This window comes from Ovis aries, chromosome 25 (genome assembly GCF_016772045.2).
Source record: "Ovis aries strain OAR_USU_Benz2616 breed Rambouillet chromosome 25, ARS-UI_Ramb_v3.0, whole genome shotgun sequence".
Lineage (NCBI taxonomy): Eukaryota > Metazoa > Chordata > Mammalia > Artiodactyla > Bovidae > Ovis > Ovis aries.
The window spans coordinates 30,362,844-30,372,995 of NC_056078.1; the positions used below are offsets into that span (position 1 = coordinate 30,362,844).

Genomic DNA, 10,152 nt, shown 5'->3' on the forward strand with positions numbered 1-10,152 from the left:
AACCTCCACTCTTATTTCAACCTTTATCCAAAAATGTAACAAATATTAAAAATGTGTAGTCCTTAGCTTTAGATGCTGACCTCCAACCTCACAGGCAAGTGAGGAGAGAGAGGCTAGAAGTTCAGAGTTCCTCCCATTCCTGGAGAAAAGGGAAGCCCAGGTGAGGTGCATGATTAGAATACCAAGGCCTGGTGGAGAATGGGACCCCCTCTCTTCTAGCACCAGATCAAGGCCCCACCCACCCCACCCCACCCCATCACTAGCCATCCTCTTCAGTGGAGAAGTCACACAGTTCTTGCAACTTGTACAGAAAGATGGCGCGTGGTGCATGTGGCTGGCAGCTAGCTCACCAGAGAGAGTTAGAGCCTGCCCCTCTGCTTCTCAGCAGGCAGGATGGGGCACAACTCAGCTCCCTCCTCCTCACTCCCTTCCTCTTTGCTCTCTTCCTCAGGAAGTCATTGCTTGTAGTGACAATCTGGTGCCACCCAGTGATCTGCAAGGGGCCAGAACCTGACATCAGGCAGAAGGTTATGGGTGGCTGGAGCTGGAAGTGATCCAAACTGAACATAGGTTCACAGGACGACTTGAGGTTGGCCACAGGGACTTTGATCTCCTCCTGGTCATGGTTCACACTACGGCTTCTACCACATTATTCTCTCAGTGAGGCACAGCATGGTCAAAGCCAGCAGGAGCTCTGTATCATCCTCTTCTGCCTTGAAGCTGAAAGAGCAGGTGTGGCCCGAGAGCTCACAGCCAAGGAAAAAACAACCCATAGTGACCAGACCAGGACTCAGAGACCGCCCATCAACCCTCTCCTCCCCCCAACCCAGCCTCCACTCTCCTGACTCAAAACCACCAGCGCGGCAGCAGCGCCGATGGCCTTGATGCAAGGGCTGTCTTTTTAAATTATTGTTTAGTCCAGATACATGTCCAGAGTGGGATTTCTGGGGCGTATGAAGTTCTATTTTTAGTTTTTTGAGGAATCTCCACACTCTTTTTTTCATAGTGGCTGCACCAACTTAAATCCCTGTGACGGTGGTTACTTCTTAGATGTGCCCATGGGCTTCTCGGGTGATACTGGTGAGGACCTCAGCACTAAGCAGTCTGACTGAATGTCTACAGCCTCGCCAGGCAACAATTTCAACAGAAAAACTGGTAAGTTCAGTAATGAGAGTCAGTCAGGCCAGAATTGAGTGAGAAAACAATGTTCAGATGATTTTATAAGATGCCTACTTGGTCTTCTACACTGTTCTATGTAGCCTCACAGTGTTTCATTATTTACCTCTTACCAAAGTCCATTCTGAAGATCAGCCCTGGGATTTCTTTAGAAGGAATGATGCTAAAGCTGAAACTCCAGTACTTTGGCCACCTCATGCGAAGAGTTGACTCATTGGAAAAGACTTGATGCTGGATTGGGGGCATGAGGAGAAGGGGATGACAGAGGATGAGATGGCTGGATGGCATCACTGACTCGATGGATGTGAATCTGAGTGAACTCCGGGAGTTGGTGATGGACAGGGAGGCCTGGCGTGCTGCAATTCTTGCGTGCAAGACTGAAGTGAACTGAACTGAAAGCCCAATGAGAATAAAATGATTATCCCTTTCTGGTTTTAGAATGTACGAAATTTCTCCTCTTCACTTCTGGTTTTCTCTCCCCACAAACCTCAGTGGCACTCAGTGAGTTTGATTAAAGTTTCTAAGGCATCAGAGATACTGTCAAATCAACCACCTTCGGTGACAATCAACTCTCATTCTTCTCAGCAGAGTTCAGTAGCTTAAGTGCCTAGCATTGCAGTGCTCAAAAGATGTTTGTGGAATGCAATCAATGGCCCAGTGGCATGAGAGCACCTCTGGGCTACGTTTCCTTGGGCAAGTGGTGGCCTGAACATTTGAGGGCTTATGTTTGAGTACAGGGTAGACTCACTGAAGCTTTTGTTCAGTTGCTCATTTGTCTCTAACTTTTTTCGACCCCATGGACTGCAGCACGCCAGGCTTTCCTATCCTTCACCATCTCCTGGAGCTTCCTCAAACTCATGTCCATTGAGTCAGTGATGCCCTCCAACCACCTCATCCTCTGTCGTCCCCTTCTCCTCCTACCTTCAATCTTTCCCAGCATCAGTCTTTTCTAATGAGTCGGCTCTTTGCATCAGGTGGCCAAAGTAGTGGAGCTTCAACTTCAGCATCAGTCCTTCCAATAAATATTCAGGATTGATTTCCTTTAGGATTGACTGGTGTGATCTCCTTGCAGTCCAAGGGACTCTCAAGAGTCTTCTCCCAAGACCACAGTTTAAAAGCATCAATTCTTTGGTGGTCAGCCTTCTTTATGGTCCAATTCTCCTATCCATACGTGACTACTGGAGAAACCATGGCTTGTTAGGAGGTTTTCCCTCCATCCTTTCCCCAGTCCCTGACTTTGGCCAGGATGCTTCATGTCTCAGGGCTCAGTGTTTCTTCTTTTTCTGTTTCTATTTCAAGCTTTACTTCTTCCGTTTCTTCTCCCTTACCTTTTACGCAGCATTATTTAAAAGCACAAATGATGTCACCCTACTTTTGTTCTCTGCAGAGTCTGCCGTATACATCAATATTCAGTAAATATTGGCTACATTAACACATCTTCAAAGCTTTTTCTTTCACTGTCCCCAACTTTGCTACTGAGCCTTCTTTCTACCATGGGGCTCTTCTGCCACATTCTCCAAGTTTTGCTTGTAGAGTCAAAGGCTTTGCCATGTCTTCAGTTTCCCTGCCCTGCTTCTTCAGAAGAAAAGGGAGCCTTTTTTCCATTTGCTGGTGGGGGACTGGCCTTTTCAGCAAGGATGGTGGGGTGTGGGGGTGAGAAGTGGAAGCAATGGCCTGAGGAGCTGGCTGATGTGGGGAAGCTTGTCCCCCACCAGGCTTGAGAGGTGGGGAAATTGGGGATTCTAGTGAGGATTGGCTTTGCTGGATCATCAGCAGCATCTTCAGCCTCCTTCCCTTTCTAACTAGCCACCAAATTGTGCAGATTGATTTTCCCTTTGACATGGGAGCTTCACAAGCACTTCTGGAATGAATGAATGAGCTATCTCTTGCAGAACTGAAGTGTGAAATAAGTCAGTAAACATGCCAAAAGGAGGCTGGAGGCTATGGAAACCGATGTAGATTGGCTCAAAATGTTATGAATATGAAAAAGTTAAGGGACAAGGGCTTTCTAGGGAGAATGATGGTCCCCCTAGCCCTAGGTGCTTCTGCTTCAGTCCGCCTCACCTTCATCTAATAGCCTCCTGAAGTGTCTCCTCTCAAGCCTGCTTCCCCCAAACTGCTTTAATTGGATCTTCTGTTGCCTCAAGCCCTCCTGGGTGACCTGTGTTCTGCCAAAAAAAAAAAAAGTTTCATATGCCTTAGCTCCTCCCCTTCCACCTTCTTACTGTGAGAGCATCTACTGCCCACAGAGACTGGCAATCCAGCCAGAGTGGATGGCCTCTTCTCCCTCATACCAGGACACCCTCCTCAGTCTCATCTTTGCTTCTGAGGCTCCTGTTTGTAGTATCCAGCTTCCCCTCCCCTACCTCCATCAGAGTAGATCATAGTGCTTCAGTGTGGTGGGTGCCCCGGGTCCAGCTGCTTGATTCCACACTGCCACACTTGCTAGATGTGTGACTTGGGGCAGGGTTCTTAAACTCTCTGAGGTTTCAGTTGCCTCCTGTGCAAAATGGATGTAATAATGGTACCTACTTCATAAGTCACTGGGTAAATGAAATGCAACAATGCATGTGTGTGCCTGGCACATAGAACGTGCTCAGAGTGGCTATTACTGTTATCCCCCGGGTTCTTTCTTACCTCTGAATTCCTGGAGTACTGTCTGGGCCACTCATCTGGCACTTAATTGTCTACTATTTGATGATATCTTTTATTAGCTATTCATATCCTTTAACTTTTGTATGTGTGTGTTCAACTTCCCATTTAGATTTTAAGCTCCTCTAGGGCTGAACCAGATGGCTTCTTTTCTGGAAGCACAGAGTCTTAACCACTGGACTACCAGGGAAGTTCCACAAATGAATACTTACTAAAGCGAGGGATAAGGTATCCAGTGCTTGCATAGTCCTTTCATCACCGTGATTTCCCTTACATCATCACAGTGATCTTATAAAGGACACATCTTCTAGATGAGGAAACCAAGGTTTGTAGAGAGGAAGTCGCTTGGGTTCCAAAGGTAAGAGCTTTTTCCTGCCTCTCAGTGGCCTCCTTCAGCTTTCAGAAATCTGACAATGGCTTCCTCTTATGCTCTGATGCCCAAACACGTCTCTCTGGTAGCCTAGGTCAGTATCTCTGACAGCTTTCTTTTCACATGCCCATGGAGAGAGCCATTTGAGGTATTTCATGAAATGGAAAAAGCTGATTTTTGAAAGAGCAGGGGCATACACACACCCATGGCTAATGTATGTTACCTAGGGACTTCCCTGGCTATCCAGTTAAGGCCAGTTAAGGCTGTACACTTCCACTGCAGGGGGTGAGGGTTCAATCCCTGGTTTGGGAAGTAAGATCCCACATGCTCTGTGGCCAAAAATAAGTAAATAAATAAAAATTTAAAAATGCATGTCATCTAGAAAGCAGGCTGTAAGGTGTTTATGTGACCAACATCTGGTCACCTTAGTGGGTGGAATTATGAGTGAGTTTAGCTTTCTTCTTACCTGCTCACTGTAGGCTCTACCGCAGACACTTATCACCATTATGCTGTGTTGTCCTGAGTCGCTCAGCCGTGTCTGACTCTGTGATCCTATGGACTGTAGCCCGCCAGGCTCTTCTGTCCATGGGGATTCTCCTGGCAAGAATACAGGAGTGTGTTGCCATGTCTTCCTCCAGGGGATCTTCCCGACCCAGGGATCGAACCCAGGTTTCCCACATTGCAGGCAGATTCTTTACCATCTGAGCCACCAGGGAAGCCAAAGAATACTGGAGTGGGTAGACTATCCCTTCTCCAGGGGATCTTCCTGACCCAGGAATCGAACCGGAATCTCCTGCATTGTGGGCGAATTCTTTAGCAACTGATCTATGAGGGAAGCCCTTAGGTAAGGTGAAGTCACTCAGTCGTGTCCAACTTTCTGCGACCTCGTGGACTGTAACCTACTAGGCTTCTCCATCCATGGGATTCTCCAGGCAAGAATACTGGAGTGGATTGCCATTTCCTTCTCCAGGGGATCTTCCCTACCCAGGGATCGAACCCAGGTCTCCCACATTGGAGGCAGATGCTTTAACCTCTGAGCCACCTTATCACCTTTAAAAACAGAGGTAAAACAATACAAGTTCTGTTCGTTTAACGGAGAGGAGGCAGCGCTGTCAGGACTCTCCTTGCTCCCTTGCCCCTTCAGTTTCCTTTTACTAAAACCTGCTCCCCATCGGAGGCAACCTCTTTCCTCTCCTGCCTTCCTCCAGGCACTGAGCCAGGTGGGCAGAGGCCCATCCCTGGTACTTAATTAGTCACAGGTTTGAAATGCAGGGGCGGGTTGGAGACGGAGGAGTGATTGGTGTGGGGTGGGAATTTGGGGATTCTTTTATCCCCTGCATCTCAAAGGCTGACAGGCTCTTGAGGGGTGGAAATGACTGGTAATTAGTGAACCTTCTATGCAGGCACTAAAGACGCACTTCACAGTCTGCATGACCTCTGCAGCCCGGTGAGGCTTTGTTATGTAGATGCTCTTAATTGGGTGAGTCACTTACTGCAAACAGCTTTGGGAGAGAGCACCGTGGGCTGTTTCTGGGAGGCTTCCTACCAGAGGTTCTGACTTAGGAACTGGGGGCGCTGGCAGAAGTGGCCTCTTAGAGGCTCCCCTCAGACCGGCAGAAGTGGTCCCCATGTCTGGGAGTCAGCACGGTGAGCCATTAGGGGGCATGTTAAGTGTTGGCCTTCATCGTCTCCCTGCCTCTGTTGTTCTCCTCTGTTTCCCAGTTTATAGATCACCTCTTCTGGGCAAGGCTGAGAGTATTTTGAAATATAAACTGGGTTCCCTACAGTCAAGGAACTGACCACCTAGTTGGGAAGATAGTGGCAGAAGTGAACGTACATAACTTCAAGTTGCAGGCGTCAGTGCCGAGCACACAGGAGCACCTCTTAATGATGTTTCAGACCCCAAAGCAGTCATCGAGGGTTGGAACACTGGAGAACACTTGTCAACAAGGTGAGCAGCGCTTAGAAGTGGTCTGGGGAGAGGAATTCCCCAGGACGAGGAGACTATGAACAGAGGTGCCGCCAGGTCACTGTCACACCGTAGTCGCAGCCCCCAGCACTCTGAGCTTGGCTCGGACGACAGATGTGGAGTGCGATGGGAGTGGCTCCCCAGGTCCTCAAGTGTGCTGCACTCACGGTCCTGTCACGCGCATGTCCCGTCTCTTGCTTTCCTCAGAGGAGGGCGCACTGTGTGTAGACCCTATCTTATTATTATTTTAAAAACTGAAGTATGATTGATATACAGTATTGTGTTATTACTGCTGTACAGGAAAGTGATTCAGTTATACGTATATATATAATGCATTCTTTTTTGGTATGTTCTTTTCCAGTATGATTTATCATATGATACTGAATACAGCTCTCCGTCTTATACAGCAGGACCTTGTTGTTTATCCATTCTGTACGCAAAGGCTTTCATCTGCTAACCTCAGTCTTTTGTGCCATCCGCCTTGGCAGGCATGGGTCTGCTCTCTCTGGGAGTCTGTTTCTGTGTCATGGATAGGTTCAGTGGTGTCATAGTTTAGATTCCACGTGTAGGTGATACCAGGAGACATTTGTCTTTCTCTCACTTACTTCGCTTGGTGGGATGCCCTCCAGTTGCACCCATGTTGCTGCAAATGGCATCATGTCCGTCTTTTCTGTGGCCGAGTGATGTTCCGTTCTGTGTAGGCACCACATCTTCTTTACCCATTCCTCTGTTGATGGACCTTTCGGTTGTTTCCATGTCTTGTCTATTGTGAATAGCGGTGCTGTGAGCATTGGGGTGCGTGTGTCTTTGTGAATTTGTAGACTTTTAAATGCATCAGGCCTCTCTGCCCCTTTCCAACCTGTTATTTTGGTGAATGGCACCGTCTTGGCTCCCTCCCCCCTGACTCCCAGCAGACATCAGCTTTTGGCAGTTGGGCTGCAGTCTTTTTGCAGTCTCTCCTGTCAGGCCCCCACCACCCTTCATGAGGTGGGAGTGTCCTTTCAGAGCCTGTGAGGACATTCTCCTGTCCCTGCTCACCCCTGCCTGATCTGTCCTTCCCCTCACTGTGAGTCCAGTGGTCCTCCAACACAAACATGACCACTTATCTCCTGCTGTGTTCACAGTGGGGTCTGTTCAGCTCCTTATGATTTGGGCTTTGCCTACTTCTCTCTTCCTATCTGCAGGGTCACCAGTAACCTCCCTGTTGTTAAACCCAATGGTGAATTCTCTGTCCTCAATTTACTTGACCTTTAGTAGCACTGGACAAGTTAATCACTCCTTCTTTTATTCCAATATTTTATTTACAAAAAAATTGCAAACTTATGAAAAAATTTAAAAACAGGATGATGAATGCCCAGTGCCTTCACCTAGACTCTTTAGCTCTTAATGTTACCATGTAACGTGTCATTTTCTCTCTCTCTGTCCTACACACACACACACTTTCCTCCAATCCCAAATCATATGCAAGCTGTAGGCATCTTGATGTTTATCTTGATTTCTTCAGCTCACATCTCTTAAGGAGAGAACATTCTCTTATGAAACTTCAGTACAATTAGCACACCTGAGAAAAGTGATGTTAATTTAATATAATTGTTAAAAGGTTCTAATTAAAACATTTCCAATTATCTGAAATGTCTTTTTAGTTTTTCCCCCTAGTTCTAATAGCCAGTAAAAGATCATGCATTGCTCTTGGTTGTCATGTCTCTTTAGTGCATTTTAATCTAGAATACTCAGCCCCCCTTTTGGCCCCACGATATGACATTTCGGACAGTCTAATCCCAAGGTCTTTTTTTTTAAATTTTTTAAAATTGAGATATAGTTCATTTATAATATTGTAATAAGTCTCAAGTGTACAATATAGTAATTCACAAATTTAAAGATTATGTTCCATTTTTAATTATTAAAAATTTGGCTGTATTCTCTGTGCTGTACATATATCCTTGTAGCTTATTTATTTTATACATAGTTGTTTGTTCCTCTGAATTCCCTACCTTGATCTTCCCCACTCCCTGCTTCTCTCTCCCCACTGGTAACCACTAGTTTGTTCTTTTATATCTGTACTCTGTTTCTTTCTTTAAAAATATTCACTAGTTTATTTTTTAGATTCCATAGGTGAGTGATAAGGTACAATATTTGTATTTCTCTGTCTGACATATTCCACTAAGCATAATACCCTCCAAGTTAGAACCATTGTCTTAAATAACGTTCCACGTTTTGACCTGTCTGCTTCCTCGTGAATAGATTCTGGCCAGATATTTTGGCAAGAACAGCATGTGGGCGGTGTGTACTTCCTCTTGTATCTCATCAGGGTCTGTATTGTCTGGTTGTCTCATCACTGGATGCCAGCTTTGAACTCTTGGGGTAGGTGGTGACTGCCAGATCTCTGCAGTGTAAAGGTACTTTTCCCTTTGTAATTTATAGGCAATCTGTGGAATGATACTTGGAGACCATGTGAATTTCCTGTTTACCCACTGCTTTCAACAGCCTCTGGTGATCCTTGACTGAATTGGTCATCGTGCTCGAACTCCGTCCCTTTGATCACTTTCTCTCTTTGGCTTCTGGGGTCTGACTTGCTTTTGGTTTGTCCTTACCCCTCCAGCTGCTCACTCTCAGGCTCTCTGTGGTTCCTCCCCTTTTCCTTGACTTCTAGCTGTTAGTACTCTAGGGCCCAATCTTCAGCTCTCTCTCCTCTCCTGTGGCTTTAAATGACATCTAAAAGCTGAGGACTCTGAAATTTCTAACTCTGGTACAGATCTGTTTCCTTCACTTTCATATGTTCCACTTTCTCCTTGACATTTCCACTTCTCTGTCTCAAAGTCGTATCAAACTTCTCAGGTCAAGTGATCCCGACTCCCTGCTTCCCTTAATTTGCTCATCCATTTCAGTGTGACAGCTCCATCCTTCTAGTTGCTCAGGTCAAAATCTTGGACTTACCCTTGACTCCTGTGTTTCTCATACCCTCCATGTCATATCCACCAGGAAATTCTGTTCATGCCATCTTCAAGATGCATTAGGGTCCTGTTCCCTGTCTCGAGGATTCTCGCCATAGGCTGCTGTTTGGTTTCCCTGCTTCTGCCCTTCCCTTCCCTGGTCCGTTCTAAATACAGTAGCCAGAACAATACTTACAAAATGTGGGTCCTCCGCTCATGCCTCCTTATCCCCATCTTGGAGAGCAAGGCCAAGTCCCAGCTTCAGTCTGTCAGGTGATAGATGGTCTGCCCCCATCCCCACCCTAAACCCTGCCCTGCGATTTCCCTGACTGCTGTTTTTGCCCTTGCTCACTCCACTTCAGCCACTCTGACATGTTTGCTGTTTCCCAGACCTGCCAAGGCCTGCTTGGCAGGGACTTGGCACTTGCTGTTCTGGCTGCCTGGAACATTTTTCTCCTAGATGTCCACCTGGTTCTCCCTTACTTCCTGCAAGTCTTGGCCTAAATGCCACATTCTTAGTGGGGCCTTCTGATCCCCCTATGTACCCCTAACACTTTTCTTTTTTGTTGAACCATGTGGCGTGTGGGATCTTAGTTCCCTGACCAGGGATCGAAACCATCCCCCTGCAGTGAAAGCGTGAAGTCTTAACCACTGGATTGCCTACCCCTGGTACTTTTTATCCCCCTTCTCTGCTGTATTGTTCTCTTACTTAGCACCGCCTGACATATCCTGTATTTTCTTTTTCATATCTACCTCCACTAAGGCTCAAATGGTGAAGAATCTGCCTGTAACGTAGCAGACCCGGGTTCAATCCCTGGATTGGGAAGATCCTCTTGAGAAGGGAATGATAATCCACTCCAGTATTCTTACCTGGAGAATTCCATGGATAGAGAAGCCTGGCAGGCTGCAGTCTATGAGATCGCAGAGTCGGACACAACTGAGTGACTTAACACTACCGCTGCTACTACTGACAGTAAGCTCCGCAAGAGTAGAAACTTCACTTTCTGTACTGCCTTGTCCCGACGTTAGTGTCAAGTATACAGCCAGCACTCAAT

General features: G+C 46.7%; 1 pseudogene; it reads right to left on the reverse strand.

Annotated features, from left to right (window-relative positions):
* Window positions 1-268: 268 nt before the first annotated feature.
* LOC121817943 (nucleoplasmin-3-like) lies at window positions 269-805 on the reverse strand (annotated as a pseudogene).
* Between the last annotated feature and the right edge of the window lie 9,347 nt (window positions 806-10,152).